Source organism: Mustela nivalis (genome assembly GCF_964662115.1).
Source record: "Mustela nivalis genome assembly, chromosome: 4".
In the NCBI taxonomy this organism is placed as follows: Eukaryota; Metazoa; Chordata; class Mammalia; order Carnivora; family Mustelidae; genus Mustela; species Mustela nivalis.
The window spans coordinates 79,808,597-79,826,191 of record NC_139023.1 but is presented as its reverse complement, the minus strand read 5'-3'; positions in this window follow the sequence as shown (position 1 = coordinate 79,826,191).

The following is a 17,595-nucleotide window of genomic DNA, read 5'->3' as shown; positions in this document are numbered from 1 at the left end:
ATAATAACCTCCAAAGTCTAGTCTAAAATGATTTTCCCAAAACTCATATGTTACAGCTAGCATTATTGCATTCATATATGTGAGAGCCATTGTGCTAACTACTTTTACAAGCACTGTGTAATTATAATCCACCTACCAACTCTGAGAGGGAGCCATTATTAATCTTCCACTAACATGGGAACTTAGAGAAATAAATAACTTCAAAGTCACACAGTTGGCGAGTGGTGCAGCTGGGATACTATCTTGATCTTTGTACCTCAAAAATAATCCACACTGGGCGCGTGGGTGGCTCAGTGAGTTAAGCCGCTGCCTTCGGCTCAGGTCATGATCTCAGGGTCCTGGGATCGAGTCCCGCATCGGGCTCTCTGCGCAGCAGGGAGCCTGTTTCCTCCTCTCTCTCTCTCTCTCTCTGCCTGCCTCTCTGACTACTTGTGATCTCTCTCTGTCAAATAAATAAATAAAATCTTTTAAAAAATAATAGTAATCCACACTGATCTACTTCCCACTGATCCTGGGAAGAAAGCATTTTAATAAGACATTGGATTAAATTTCATCTCCACATAAGAGCTTAATATTTTGAGGCAAGCTATGTAAACTTTTAAATCTGTTTCCAGTTCTGGAAATTGAGGAACCAAATTACAGCTCTATATTTGCTTCTCATGACCTTGGCATTATCCATTGTGAGTAATTTAATTTGTGAGTATATTATCACAGAGCAAATTAAAGCAGTTATTCAGTTGAGATGAAAACCTTTATATGGCTAAAAATATAGATCAGTATAGACAGTCCCCAACTTATAATGGCCCCACTTAAAATGATATGACAGTCACTGTGGGTAGGGAAACTTTTCAAGTTATTTTTTACATTATTAGTAGTGAATTTGCAATAAGCATCCAATCTCCCACACCGAGACCCCCAGTGATCAATTGAATACATTTACTGGATCACCAGCTGAGATTACAGGGTATAATCTGTGGCTAGGGATCAGAGATTGCTCTGTGTAAATTTAATTTACACTTACGGGGATCAAAAGCTCATCAATACCCCATTCTTTCCAACAGAGCTAAAAGCTTGAAGCAATTAGTATTTGAAAAATGTTTTCTTTCATTAATGTTTTCAATAAGAAATCTCTGGTAGGTATTCATATGGTATATTTTAAAATTAGAAATGCATAGCCGATGTCTTTTGCATTTCATAGTTGTTTTGGATTATTTTTCTCTAACAAGTGTTTACACAGCAACTTAAACAATAACAACAAAAAAGCAGTTTCTAGGTACTCATTTCATTCAAATGAATTGACTAGTAACTTTCAAGAGATCTAGATTATTCCTGCACAGAAGAAGAAGTGAGAAAACATTTTTAATCATTAACACAAAAGAATTTGCCACTTTTCAGTAGGGAAGACATTGTGTACTAGCTGCTTGAGCCTGAAGGCTGTCTATTAGTTACACAGATGTGTTAGAAATAGAGCTCCTGGCAATGCTCAGCATGACTAGTGAGTGAATAAGTGCAGTTTTTTATATACTTCATATAAGACACTACACTGTCCTTACCAATTATTATATACAAGTAAAATGTAGGTCTGTGTGATTATATATTTTCTTTTCTTATCCGACCATTATTCATAAAGAAATTATTCGTGAACAGAAGATGATAAATGTTGGTGAAAACAATCAAATGTTTTTGTTTTGTTTTAAAAAGCTGACATAATTTGAAACTATGATATATTACTAAGTCTCTGTATTATAATAGCATGTTGACAAATGATACTATGAGTGGATAATCTATATTATTACAAATCACAGATTAGGGACAATTTTGTATAATAAGTTAGCTTCATTCTTTTATCAATATGTTTCCTTAGTAGTACATCTAATGCTTAGAAGAACATATTAACTCTTTCAGTCCATTAATGCAACTTTAAAGACCTTGAGTGATATTGAAAAATATAGTAAATATGATTACAGTGCCTTAAGAGAGAATGTCCCTATGGATGCCTAAGTACATACAAATATTCTAAACACTAGTAAAATGGTTCTGAAGAAGAGACGGATTTGTAATAGAAGCTATTAAGGAGTAAAACGTTTCAGCTGCTTTTGATGTTCTTTTTTCTTTATGGTGGAGAATTGTAAAGTATATCTTAGGAAAATAACATATAAAATTTTGTCATCAGTTTTTTTTTTTTTTAGTGAGGATTTTCCCCAACTTTATTAATGTATAATTAACAAGTGAAATGATATTATTTAAAGTGTATAACATGATGATTTGATACGCTTACATATAGTGAAAGGATTCTCCCTCCCCACACTTAGTTAATTAACATCATCATCAGCTTATATATTTACTTTTTTCAAATTTCAGTTGTACAGAGAAGTGTTATTAACTATAATGATCATGTTATACATTGGACCCTAAAACTTTGTTCATCTTATAGCTGAAAGTTTGTACCCTTTTAACAACCTCTCCCTATTTCATCCACACTCCAGCCACTGGCAACCACTGGCAAACACTGTGTTTATAAGTGTTATTATAAAGAAAAATCCACATGTAAGTGATAGTATGAAGAATTTGTCTTTCTTTGCCTGCATTATATCACTTAGCACTGTGCCCTTCAGTTTTGTCTATGTTGCAAATGACAGGATTTCCTTTTTTAAGGCTTTGTGTGTGTGTGTGTATTATAAAGAAATTATAAAGAAAATGGATAAAGAAAATATTATATATACAATACTTATATATAAAATATATATCCGTTCATCCACTGACAGACACTTAGTTTCCATGCATTAGATACTATGAATAATGCTGCTATGAATATGAGAATACAGAAATCTCTTTTCTTTGAGGGCTGCTGGGTAGCTCAATCCTTAAGCATCTGCATTCAGCTCAGGTCATGATCCCAGGGTCCTGGGATTGATGAATCGATCCCCATGTTAGGTTCCCTGCTTGGTGGAGAGCCTGCTTTTTCTCTCTCTCCCTCTGCTGCTCCCCCATCTGTCTTGATCTCTCACTGTCCATCTGTCTGTCAAATAAATAATTAAAATCTTAAAAAGAAATCTCTTTGAGATAATAATTTCAATTTCCTTCAGATATACATCCAGAAATTGGATTACTGGACCATATAGTAGTTCTATTTTGACGTCTTGAGGAAACTCCATACTGTTTTCCATAATCACTGCACCAGGGTACCTCCCATAAATATGGTACAAATCCTTGCTAACATTTGATATCTCTTGTTTTATTCTAACAGGTGTGCAGTGATATCTCATTGTGGTTTTGATATGCATTTCTCTGATGATTAGTGATATGGACTACCTTTTTATGCACCTGTTGGTCATTTGTAAGTCTTCTTTGGAAAACTGTCTATTTAGGTCTATTGCCCATTTTTAATTGAATCATTTGGTTTTTCTTTTTTTATTTGCTATTGAATTGTGTAAGTTCTTTGTATACTTTAGATAATAGCCCTTTATCATTATGTGATTTGCAAATATTTTCTCCCATCCCATTTTATTTTCTCTTTCTATTTTGTGGTGATTTCCTTTGCTCTACAGAAGCTTTTTTTTTTTTTTTTTTTAAGATTTTATTTATTTATTTGACAGAGAGAAATCACAAGTAGACAGAGAGGCAGGCAAAGAGAGAGAGAGGGAAGCAGGCTCCCTGCTGAGCAGAGAGCCCGATGCAGGACTCCATCCCAGGACCCTGAGATCATGACCTGAGCCAAAGGCAGCAGCTTAACCCACTGAGCCACCCAGGCGCCCCTACAGAAGCTTTTTAGTTTGGCATAGTCCAACTTGTTTATTTTTGCTTTTGTTGTCTTTCCCTATGATATCAAATCCAAAAAAAAATAATTGCCAAAACTAGTGTCATGGAACTTAGCTCCATGTTTTCTACCAGAGTTTTACAGTTCCAGATCTTATGTTTGGGTCTTTAACCCAATTTGAGTTGATTTTGATGTATGGTGTAAGATAGGTGTCCAGTTTTATTATTTTACTTTTAGCTCTCCAGTGTTCCCAGTGCCATTTATTGAGGAAATTATTCTTTCACTATTGCACATTCTTGGTTCCTTTGTTGAAAATTAATTGACCATATATGGGTTTATTTCTGACCCTCTATTCTTTCCCATTGATTTATGTGTTGGTTTTTACATCAATACCATAATGTGTTGATTACTACAGGTTTGTATTACAGTTTGACAAGAAGTATGATACTTCCAACTTTATTCTTCTTTGTCAAAATTGCTTTGGCTATTTGGGGTCTTTTGTGGTTCCATACAAATTTGGGGATTTTTTCCATTTCTATAAAAAGTGCCTTTGGAATTTTAATAGAAATTGCATTGAATCTATAGATCATTTTGATCTACAAAACTAATTTTTCAGTCCATGGAAGTGAGACATAACAGGATTAAGTAATTTGACACAAACACATAGCTATTTGGTGTCAGAGTAGGGATCTGAACCTGGCCACTAAGATGCCAGATCCCTTGCTTTTAAATCACTCTCTGATTCTTCCTTATAAACACAAAATAGCAGATAGGGGATTCACAAAGTTTTGGAAAGATTGGAAGATTTGAGTGTGGAATTGCAGAAAGTGAGATGACAGACCAGAAGGTAAATTTCTTACAATGGGAGTCTGTGGCCAAGGGAAAAGCTGCTGACAATATAATTGAAAAAGGCTTAGATGGCTTTAAACTGTGAGAACTTAGGACTATTAATTAAATTGGGAACAAACTAGTGACACCGTCAAGATGCTTGCTCCTTCAGAAAAGTTGCTAAGACCTAACCCAAGATAATTTTCATGATGTGATGAAGCAACCTTCAGGGGTAACTGACTGCCTTCTGCCTTGTTCTAAGTTAATTTGATTTTTTTTTTACTCTAAGTTAATTTGAATCATGTTTCCATCTAAGAAAATCCTTACCCCACCTTACTTCATTCCTTCTATTCAAGTTTCCAGGGAGACATATAATAACCTCCAGCTCTTTCTCATGTGACCCATGCTTTCAATATATTAGGTCAGGAATCTCATCGAAGTCAAGTTTATCTTAGCTCTGCACTAAAATAAAATTAAATGTTAGACAATTGGAAAAACTACAATTTAGCCACAGCCCCATGGCACAGTTTAGAATAAAGTTTACAGCTACAGTTTATTGAAGGTAGACATTGATCTAAATGCCTTAAAGCACTATCTCATTTACTTCTCACATCAACTCTTTTTGAGAATAGTATAATAAATTCTTAATTATAGCATAAAGGTTAAAGTAAAAGAGCATTAAAAATAACTATAGCTACTACTGCTATAACAAAATCACAGCACAAAAAGAGATAATTTGACATCAAAATATAAAAGAGGAAGAATAAAAGGATGGGAACTTTATAGCCGAATGAAGGTAAATCCCTATCAACAATTTTATCTACAGACTATTTTATGTACAAAATATTTTATGGAAACCCACAAAGCTAAAATGGAGAGCAGATGCATGAAACATAAGAAAAAAAAAAAAAAAAGGTTACTGAGCAAATCACCATGGAAAACCAGCAATTTACAAAGGTAGACAGAAACAGAAAGAAAAAGAAACCGTGGAGAGACAAAATAACCAAAAGACAAAAGATAAAATGGCAGTAGTAAATCTTTGCATATCAATAATGACCCTATATGTAAATGGATTGAACTCACCAATTAAAAGGTACAGAGTGGCTGAATAGATAAAAAGACAATACCCACCCATTGTCTATAGAAGACTCATCTCTGCTCTAAAGACATACATGTGTGCAAAAAGAAAAGATGGTAGATGGCATTCCAACCAAAGGCAAATCAAAAGAAGGCAGGAGTAGAGGTACCTGGGTGTCTCAGTGGGATAAGTGTCTGACTCTTGATCTCAGCTCAGGTCTTGATCTCTTGATCTCAGGATCATGAATTCAAGCCTTGCATTGGGCTCCACACTGGATGGAGCCAACTTAATAATAAAAAAATAAAAGGCAGGTATAGCCATACTAATACCAGACAGACTGCAATTCCAAAAGGGTCAGTAAGAGGAGACAAAGAAGATCATTATGTAATAATAAAGGGGCCAGCATATGAAGAATATATAACAATCTAAATATATATGCTCCTGACATGTTCACCAAAGAATACTAAGCAAAAGCAAACAAACAAACAAAACAAAACAAAAACTCCCTTTCTTAATGGAGAAATGGACAATACATTAATTATAAGGTACTTCAATACCTCACTATCAGCAGTGTCCATCCAGACAGATAATCAACAAAGAATCATTAGAATTGAGCCACAGTTTAAAACAAATGGTCTTAATAAACATATACAGAACATTCCATCAAAAAACAGCAGAAAGCATGTTCTTCTATGGTGCACATACGACATTCTCCAGGATAGATCACAATAGGCTACAAAACAAATCATCACAAATTTAAGAAGATGAAATCATACCAATCATCTTCTCTGACCACAAGGGTATGAAATTAGAAATCAACAAAAGGAGATGTCTGGGTGACTCAGTCAGTTAAGTGTCTGCCTTTAGCTCAGGCCATGATCCCAAGAGTCCCAGGATCAAGCCTCTTATCTGCCTCCCGGCTCAACAGGGAGTCTCCTCCCTCTACTTGTGTTCTTTCCTCTCTCTCTCTCTCTCTGTCAGATAAGTAAATAAAATAATTTTAAAAATCAATACAGGGGCGCCTGGGTGGCTCAGTGGTTAAGCCTCTGCCTTCAGCTCAGGTCTTGATCTCAAGGTCCTGAAATTGAGCCCTGCACTGGGCTCTCTGCTCAGCAGGGAGCCTGCTTCCCTCTCTCTCTCTACCTGCCTCTCTGCCTACTTGTGATCTCTCTCTCTCTCTCTCTCTGTCAAATAAATAAAATCTTTAAAAAAAAATAAAAAATAAATAAAAAATAAAAAATAATAAAAAATAAAAAATCAACACAAGGAAAGTGAGAAGATCACAAATATATGGAAATTAAACAACACACTTCTAACACAACCATTGGATCAAAAAAAAATAGAAGATTACCTCAAAATATGCAAAAATACACCCTATCAAATATTGCAAGACACAGAAAAAGCAGTTCTAGTAAAAAGTTTATAGCAATAAATGCATATATGAAATTTAAAAGATTACAAATAAACAAACTAACTTTATACTTCAAAGAACTAGAAAGTCGAAAGTTGGTAGGGGGAAGGAAATAATAAAGATCAGAATGGAAATAAATGAAATAGAGACCAGAAAAACAATAGAAAAGATCAATGAAACTAAAAGCTGGTTCTTTGAAGAGATAAGCAAAGTTGACAAACATTTAGCTAGATTAACTAAAAAAAGAGGGAGAAGACTCAAATAAATAAGTTCAAAATGAAAGAGATGACTGATACTGTAAAAATACAGAGAATCATAAAAGACTACTATGAACAAGTGTGCATTAACAAATTGCATAACCTGGAAGAAATGGATACATCTCTAGAAACACAAAACCTACCAAAACTGAATCAGAAATAAATAGAAAACTGAACCAATAATGAGTAAAGAAATTGAAACACTAATCAAAAAAATCCCAACACAGAAAACTCCAGGACCAGACAGCTCACTGGAAAATTCTACCCAACATTTAAAGAAGAAATCTTCCTCAAACTCTCCCAAAATATTGAGGAGCAGGGAAAACTTCCAAATTTATTCTAAGAAGTCAGCATTGCTTTGATACCAAAACCAGGTAAAGATACCAAAACCAAAACCTATAGCCCAATGTAAATACAAAAATTCTAAACAAATATTAGCAAGTCAATTAAAAGGATTATATAATGAGACCAAGTGGGATTTATCCTTGGAATGTAAAGATAAAACATATGCAAATCAATACATGTCATTTCAATAGATTCAAAAAAAACCCCCAAAATTTGATATATACAACACCCTTTCATGATAAAATCCTTAAGCTATTAGGTGTAGAAAGAACATACCTCAACACAATAAGGGCCATAAAAGACAAACCCACATCAATTATAGTACTTAAGTAAGTACTCCAGTACTCAAGTACTCAAGGGAGTGTTTCCTTTAAGATCAGATATAATAGAAGCATACCCACTCTAATCAATCCTATTCAATATAGTTCTAAGAGTCTCAGCTAGAGCAATTAGGCAAGACAAAAAAATAAAAGGCATCCAAATTAGAAAGAAAGAATTAAATTGTTACTTTTGTTGGTGATATGACTTTACATAAAAAGAACCTTAAGCAGTCAATCAAAAAACTGTTGGAATTAATCAATGATTTCAATAAATTGGTAGGATAACATATCAACATACAGAAATCAATTGCATTCTTTTACACTAATGTTGAAGCATCTGCAAAAGAAATAAAGAAAACCATCTTATTCATAATAGCATCAAAAACAATGATATACTTAGGAATAAATTTAACCAAAGAAGTAAAAGAAAGATCTGTACAATGAAAACTATAAGACTCTGCTGAAAGAAATTAAAGAAGACACAAACAAATGGAAAACATTTTGTTTACAGATCAGAAGAATTAATAATGTTAAAATGACCATGCTACCCAAAGCCATCAGATTCCATGCAATTCCCATCAAAATACCAAAGGCATCCTTCACAGAAATAGAAGCAACAGTCCTAAAATTGTGTAAAACTGCAAAAAAAGACCCTGAATATCCAAAGCAATCCTGAGGAAAAAGAATAAAGCTGGAGGTATCATGAGCCCAAATTTCAAAGTATACTATAAACCATAGCAAGAAAAACTATTATACTGGCACAATAATAGACACATCAACCAGTGGAACAGAATGGAAAGCCCATAATTAAATACTGGTATACATAACCAACTAATATTTAATAAGGAAGTCAAGAATGCCCAATGAGAAATGATAGTATCCTGAACAAATGGTGCTAGAAAACTGGAGAAACATATGCAGAACAATGGGCCAAAGACTTACTCATAAGATCTGATACCATAAAACTCCTAAAACAAAATGTACTGAAGAAGCTGATCAATATTGGTCTTAGCAATGATTCTTTGAACATGACACAAAAAGCACAAACAAAAGCAAAAATCAACAAATGGGACTACATTAAACTCAAAACCTTCTGCACAGCCAAAGAAACAATGAAATGAAAAGACAAAAACAGAATGGGAAAAATATTTGCAAAACCTATATTGGATAGGGGTAAACATAAAAAATATATAAAGAATTCAGTCAACTTAACAACAAGAAGAAAAATAATCCGATTAAAAAATGGGCAGAAGAATAAAGTATTTTTCCAAAAAGGACATCAAAATGGCCAGCAGATACAAGAAAAGATGTATCAACATCACTCACACATGATCGGGTAAATGGAAGTCAAAATATCAATGTGTTATAACCTCAGACTAGTTAGAATGACTATTGTCAAGAATACTAGAGACAATAGATGTTGGCAAGTTTGTACTGAAAAAAGGAACACTAATACATTGTTGGTGGAAATGTAGATTAGACCAACCACTGGGGGAAACAATATGGAAATTATTTAAAAAATTAAAAGTAGGGCAGTTTATGTTTATAAAAAATAAAAAATTAAAAAAAAAATTAAAAGTAGATCTACTGTATGATCCAGCAATTCCACTTCTGGGTGTATAACCAAAGGAGATGAAAACAGGATTTCCAGAAGATATGTCTATTCTCATGTTTATCACAGCATTATTCACAGCTGCCAGTATGTGGATACAACCCAAATGCCCACCAATGGATGCTCAACAGATAAAAAAGATATGACGCATATACACAATGGACTATTATTCAGCAGTAAGGAAGGAGGATATCCCTCTATTTGTGACAACATAGATGGCCCTTGAGCACATTATATTGAACAAGATACATTAGACTGAGAAAGGCAAGTACTATATAATATCACTTACATATGGAACCTGAACAAAAAAAACTTGTAAAAAAACAGGGTTAATATGGTGGTTACTGAGGGACGGCTTTGATGAGAGGGATAGAGTGAGAGTTTTTAAGGGTAAACAAGTAATAAAAAAGCCAGAGAGATGTAATACACATTATAATGGATATAGAGAGTAATGTACTGTATTTAAGTAACGTGATAGATATCACTACATTGGTAATCATATTGTAATATATAAATGTGTCAAAGTAACACTCTATACATTTTAAATTTATACAATGTTACTTGTAAAATTTACTATGTTAAAAAAATGGTGATGTTGAATCTGAAGGAAGAATTTTATAGAGATCTGCCCACTCCTGAATATCTGAAAGAGCAAGAGATTACAAAGCCATATTGACATTTTAAATGAGATTATAATCCATAAATCTGTACACTTTTTTCTCCAAATTTGAGTTAATGGGATAAAAAATAGGGTATAATGAGAACATGTGGCTCAAAAAGGATATGTAGACACAAGAATCTATAAAGTGTTTAATATACCTGCCTTTTTTACTTTAGGGTGTTTATTCTATGTTTTTATAATGATATAATAGTGAGTGCTTTTATTATTATTATCTCAATTATTAAGGAGGCTTAAAAATAACCATATTAACTGTGCAATTTAAAAAGAATTCTCAGCCATTTGGGTTCATAATTTTTATGCAATTTGGTGGGATCTTCCATCGGCATCTGATAAATAAAATGCTATTAGAGTATTTGGTTAGAGGCTAGGAATTTTTACTTTCTGGAAAAATGAAATTAGAAGAGATGAAATACATTTATATAGTATAGAAACAAGGATACCAGTTGATCTGTGAAGTGTGAAGTTTCTGATGCAATCATGAAGAAAAGGACATTTAGGAAGGAAAGTGTTATCTACCTTTTTAGTGTCCTTTTAACCTTGGTCATAGTGTCACTGTAGTCATGACTCCTGGGTAGTAAGATTGTTTTTCTCCATATGCATAAAAATATGGAACCAGACTTAAATTAGTATGAAATTAAAAGGCATTCTAAAATTCATATTTTCCTACTTCATATTTCACAGATAAAAGGATTCTTTGATTTGATCAAAAGGCTACAAAAATGACTGCTTTCCCTAAGTTTTATTCACATATAAAGTTTAATTTCAGTGGACCCTGCTTTTGTACTAAAGATGGTCTTTCCTACTAACCATAAATCAATCTAACTTTAACTGTTATAAAATATTAAATCCATTTTAATTAATCTACCCTAAGGATATAAAATGAGATATTTCTTTTCACATTGTTAACATTATCAGAGCAAGCCTCATGTATCTATGTATAATGAATGGTCTTAGATCTTATTTCCAATATTGAGTCATGGAATTCTGAATAGGAAAATATCTCAACATAATTTCCCCTCCTTACCGGTTTGGGCCATGGCAGCTTTGGGTTCAGTTAAGGATATATGTGAATCTCTTGGAGATTTCACTAATTTTTCCATCAAACCCTTTTTGATGCCCAAATCACTGGTTATATAATTTTGCTGTCTGCTTCCTTAAGATATTCAAACATGTACTTTACTGATTTAGAGGAAATTGTTGGATCCCAATAGAGTGGGATTTGGCTCTTCTTTGGCTCTTAAGAAAATTTTATAGAGATGTTTGGCTTCCTTCTCTGTCTCACTTTCTGTTAAGATGATGCACTTTAAATGGTTATAGGCCTGTCTCTGCCCATGATGGGAAGGATGACCACTGATTAGTTACAATAGTTTCATTCATTTAGTGTCATAGATTTTTGTATCTATATGAGGTCAGTGGGGGAAATAATATAACCTAGTGATTAATACTAGGATTTTGATGTCAAACAGATTTCTTCAAATCCAGGATTTGCCAAAACTACTCAGGTAAATTTGGGGCAAAATATTATATTTTGTGAACATCAATTTTGTCATTTGTAAATGGGGATGGTAGTATTTAGCATGAGTAGTTTGGAAGTTTATGTGACATAGTGGAAATGAACCGCTTTACCTAGATCACAGCAAGCATGTACTAAGTAATAGCTATTCAAATTATTACATAACTAGATGTATGTTTTATATGGCATTATGAAAATTATATATTACTACTGATTTATGAAAATGTAAATCTGACAGTTTGTGAATAAAGCCTCCTCTATTTTTCATTGTATTTTTAATTTTCTAAGGCCAATGCATGGCATATCTGAGGACAAAAACATAGTAAAGCCTATTATGATTAGGTCAGTTGGCTATTTTGATTCTATTTCAATAGCACTTTAATGCTGACCCTGGTAATAACTCTAACAGTTGTTTTTTTTAAAGAGGAAAAAGAAAAGACAAATAATGTGTTGTCATTTTTAGGGTCATATTACTGGTTGAGGTATACAGAAAATTGAGTACTGTCTATATGCCAGAAAGGCTATAGGCACTAACATCATACTCAGTGTTTCAGGGACGAAGTCAACACTGAACATAATCACTTGAAATTAAAATCCTTTCAAATATGTAATAGTAAAGTGATCAGTTACTAAGGAAATTGTCAATCTTCCCTAGTAAAAAAGGGAAAAAATATTATTGAGCACTTATAATGTGTATTTTCATACATAATATCTCAATTAACTTAACGACTAAGGACTGCTCTGTAATATTTTACCAAGTATGAGTTGAGGACAAGAAAACACAGAAATTAATGAAACTTATCCCAAACTGGATACACTAATGAATAGTATAGCTGGATTTCTTCCAAGTATAATATTTCAAATCATATGCATTAAACATTAGCATAACCCAGCTTAAAATATGAATTATTTATGATTTATTCTATATGAAAAATATTTATAGTCAGTTCATTACTATTAGAAAATAGATTCAAATAATTAGACCTTAGCAATAAAAGGTATTTTTGGGAAAAGGCATAATCTGTCAAATCTCTTTTCTTTTTTTCCTTCTTGTTATTTATTTTAAAGGAATTAAGTCAATAAGATTTTCAGATGTTCATCAGATTTTTAAAAGAAGTCTCAAGTCTTAAGAAACAGCAAGGCCTTAGAAATTGTAAAATACATGTTTAAATACAAATCTGTTGTAATTAGCATCTGAGAAAATTATAGCTAACCTAGATGAGTGATTATATTTTCATGGCATTAATAGTTTACTTAGAGGTTTATGGTCCAAGAGACAAAACTTTAATTTCAATTCTCCCACCAACTCCAACTTGGTGACTTTGAAAATTTTTATCACTGCTGCCTTCACTTCTATATTGATAAAATGTTAATAATACTGTCTCACCAAGAGAATAAATTAATAAAATCCAGTACAAATTCTTTTGAAAGTTAAGATTATAAAAAGTAGTGTTTGGGTCTTATTATGGTCTAAACCTGCTGAATTTCAAATTTCATGAAAATTTTTGTATTAAAAAACTATTGTAGATAAGGTAAAGTATTTCACTGAAGCAGTGACATCGTTTTCATATTCAGTGATCATATTTAAAGGCTTAGCATCTCATAACTACAGTTTCTTGTTCAGTAAAAGAATAGCCATTTTCCCTTTATTTTTTAGCACTCTGAAAAAGCACTACTCATGAGTGGAATTTTTTTAAGGCTAAAGAAAAAATCCTAATGGAAAAGTAAAGTCTCAACTTGTTGGCCTGAAACTATGTAACACTGTTTTTTCAGATAGGAAAAGAGGAAGAGTGAAAAATGTGATGAACCCTTAATAGTAAAAGCTCCTCTAACTGAGATGTGGTGGTAATTGCTTTTTATTTTTTTGTAACATCTCCTGAAAATGGTAATGCTTTCAAGTGAGGATCAAAGAGAATGACCTACATAAGAAATAGATTGCAAGTGTAGTTACATTTTTCATCCTTTGTAATATGCTTCTTGCATCCATACTTCTAATAAGAAACATAGCATAATGCTCATCATTTTTTAAAATGAGTTGTCACTAAGGTCAGATGGGGTACTTGGAAAAGAAAAAAAATATGATTTGCACCAAGTTGTTAATGCCAATAGATGGATCAGTAGATGGATCACTCCTCACATACCACCTTTATACATTTGAAAGAAATAAGACCAAAAATTCAGGAATATGTATATATGTGTGTGTGTGTCATCTAAATTTTCTAAATTTTGTTTATATATATGTTATATATTTTTCATATGTATACATTGTGTATAAATAGTTCTGGATTTTATATGTATTCAGATACATGAACATATACAAAATATATTAAATATATATGTGTATGTATACACATAAAATATATTTCTGTGTATATATATATATGTACACATATCTCTATTTCTGATGCAATGTATCTGTGTATATGCGTGTGTGTGTGTGTCATCAGAAATAGGCAAGTCATCTGTTTTTCTACCCAAGATATTCATTATAAACAAAAGGTCTAATATAAAGAGAGGTAATAAAATGATCCTTTTTTAAGCTTGTAAACACATTTAATTCACAAATTTTTGTCGTTGTTTTTCTAGCCCTAAAAATGGCTAGTCAAGAGACTTACCTCACATATGTGACTAGAAATTTTTCACGAGAAAAGATAGCTCTTGCCAACCCATCACAAGGCCAACGTTATGACATTAGTTCACTAATGTACAAATTCCCCAGAGAAGTAGTACCTTCCGTTATTATTAGCAAACCTAATACATCAGATATTTGCAATGACTACAGTTGTTAGAGACCAGATTTCTATGGAAAGTTTTAGCACCTAGATGTTGATAGAGAAGCAACCGGTGGAACCTGGAAAAGGACAAACTGATTCACAAGTGTTCCTCCAAACTCTCCTTTTAAATTTTCCTTTCACCAATAAATTAAAATAATTGGCACTATAGTGTTTCTTTAAAAATGATGGTGGTCATTCCCTACTATAATTTTTTTTAATTTTTTATTTTTTATAAACATATATTTTTATCCCCATGGCCCTAATATAATTTTTAAATGTCCTTGGTAGAAGAAGAAAGTGAAAGAAAATCTATTTAGTAATGGCCCGGGCCCTGACCACCTCATAGAACAGAACTGAATTCTGAATTGAAGCTATGAAGCTTCTGTTCAAACATCTTAATGTTCTACTACCCCAAACTCTGTTCAGGCTTGCATCTTACTGAAGATGACTTATTTATTTATTTGTTTGTTTGTTTGTTTGAAAATGATACTTTATTTTTGAAGATTTATTTATTTATTTTAGAGAAGGAGGTGGTGGGAAGGGACAATGGGAGAGGGACAAGGAGAAAAACAGACTCCCCGCTAAGGGCGGAGCCTGATATGGGCTGGATTTTAGCAGCCTGAGACCATGTCTTGTGATGTAATCTCGTCCAATGCTCAACCCACTGAGCTACCATGGCACCCTCAAAAATGATACTTTTAGAAGAGAATGAATGAAATCAGACTAAATTCACAAATGAGAAAAACACACACAAACTGAAAAGCTCAAGCAAATGTGCTTCATGCTTACAAAAAATTCTACATTCAGATGACACACAGTGTAAAAGTTACTTGGTTCATTTATTCAACTTAAACAATAAAAAATTAAAACTAAAAGAAATAAATTACCCAAAATAAGTCTTAAAATAGGGGCATCCTGAGTGGCTCAGTGGTTAAGCATCTGCCTTTGGCCCAGGTCATTGTCCCAGGGTCCTGGGATTGAGGCCCCACATCCAACTCCTTGTGCATTGAGGATCCTGCTTCCCCCTCTGCTCCTCCCCAACTTGTTCTCTGTCTCTCTGACAAATAAATAAATAAGGTATTAAAAAAATAATAAAAATGCTTAGAATAAAATATAATAAATGGGTGCTTAATAAACATGGGTTGATTTAGCTATTAATATATACATTTTAATATCCATGAATATTATATTATGAACACTCTAAAGAATTTCTATCTGTACTTTATGGTATTTATTAATGCTTACTTTAACTAAAATACTATTAGAAGTTTTCTGGATAAAAACTGTCAAATATAAATCAAACAAATGTTAGAATTTCTAAGTATACTTTTTATACACAGGATTTTTTTTAATCTGAAGGCTCTTTTATCTGAAGGATCTTTGGTCTGTATCTGAAACAAATTATAATTTTAAAATTAAGGTAAGTGTACATATTTGCTATTTTGATTTTTGATGTTTCATGTTTTCATTTTAGCTGACAGTGGGAATATTTTCCATGTACCATTTTTGCCAAGAAAAAGTACAATATTCTCCATGAAGATACTAAAATTTTAGCTAAGGAGCTATAAATCTGTAAATTTGTGAGCAGAAGTAGAACAAGAAATATTAATGCAGTTAAAGGACTTTCTTCAGAAAAGACTGTACAGATAAAGAAATTACCTTTGAGAATTTGGTTCAGGATCTGGAGAAAGATCATGTGTTTGGTGATTCATACTTTTTCCTTTAGGAGATAGCTCTGGGAAGAGGAATCTCCGTATCTTATTTTGGACATAACAGGAATTTTTACATGCACAGAAATGGAGGTCATATGTTGTCACAAGCATAAATAGTTTATTTGCTTTTTGGATTGTGTGTCTAGATTCTAGACCAGAATGTCAGAGCTAGAATAAATATTAGATATTGTGCAGGTAATCCCTTCCTTGTACAGAGATTAAACCTGTCTCAGAGTGATATGACTACACCCAACATGGATCTGATATGTAGAGGATAAAAGCCACAAACAAAGGATGCATTCTAGGGAATCCATAGTCAAATATAACACTTAAAAATAACTCTACTCTTCCGTTGTTTCTCTGGAAACCTTATTGTGATCCTAAAAATTCTAAATCTCATCTCTCCTCACCCATCCTTCCATCTAGACAATGTTCACAACTGAAATGGTTGGGAATGATGATTGATACTGGGTACTTAGCAAGCTCTTTTAAGTTAGGGCACTAAAGCAAAGGCTGTTGTAATAAAAACAAGTGGCCAATGGAACTCTTTACATAATATTATAATCTCATAATTCAAAATATGCTTAATTGTTATTTGATGTAACACAAGAACTGAAGAATAAAAATCTTGTCTATTATTTGTTCTTCAGTCTTAGGTTGAAATTCCCTAAAATGTAAAATTCTCTAAATGAAGAAATTTGTCTTCTACTAAGCTCACATGACTGCATGTGATGTTAGTGCAAGAATATTCACCTTCTCCTTTTTAGCACATGTATATTAGCAGCCTCCTTAGCAGTGAGAGCTCACACTTTATAAAAGTTCTGTGTACATATGCATTTATATTAGGCATGTAGGTATATCCTTTATCCTGTGATCAGAGCTGGAATCTGAGAAAGGCTGTTCTTTCCTCGTCATCTCCAAAGATCGAACTTAAGGTACTTACTCATAAATAGGAAATATTTTATCAAATATGTTTAAATTTACCTCTCTGTTTTTTTTTTTTAAGTTTTGGTGGGTATTTGCTTTATTTGAAAAGGTCCACAATCTAACAGAAAGAAAATACTCATAACTCTTGTAATATTCTTTTCATTTAACTCCTTTTTTATGTCTAAAGTTTGAATACCCAGACTTATCATTATTTAGGCCAACCCTGTTACTCCAACTTCTCACTGACACCAGGAAATGGTTGGGTAAAAGGAAAGGCCTGGGTGTGCTGCTCAGTAGGCCTTCAGTCAGTCAAGAGCCTTGCAACTCAAGGGTGTGAGGGAGAACATTTCAGCATCCAGGCTGACAGATAGAAATAATG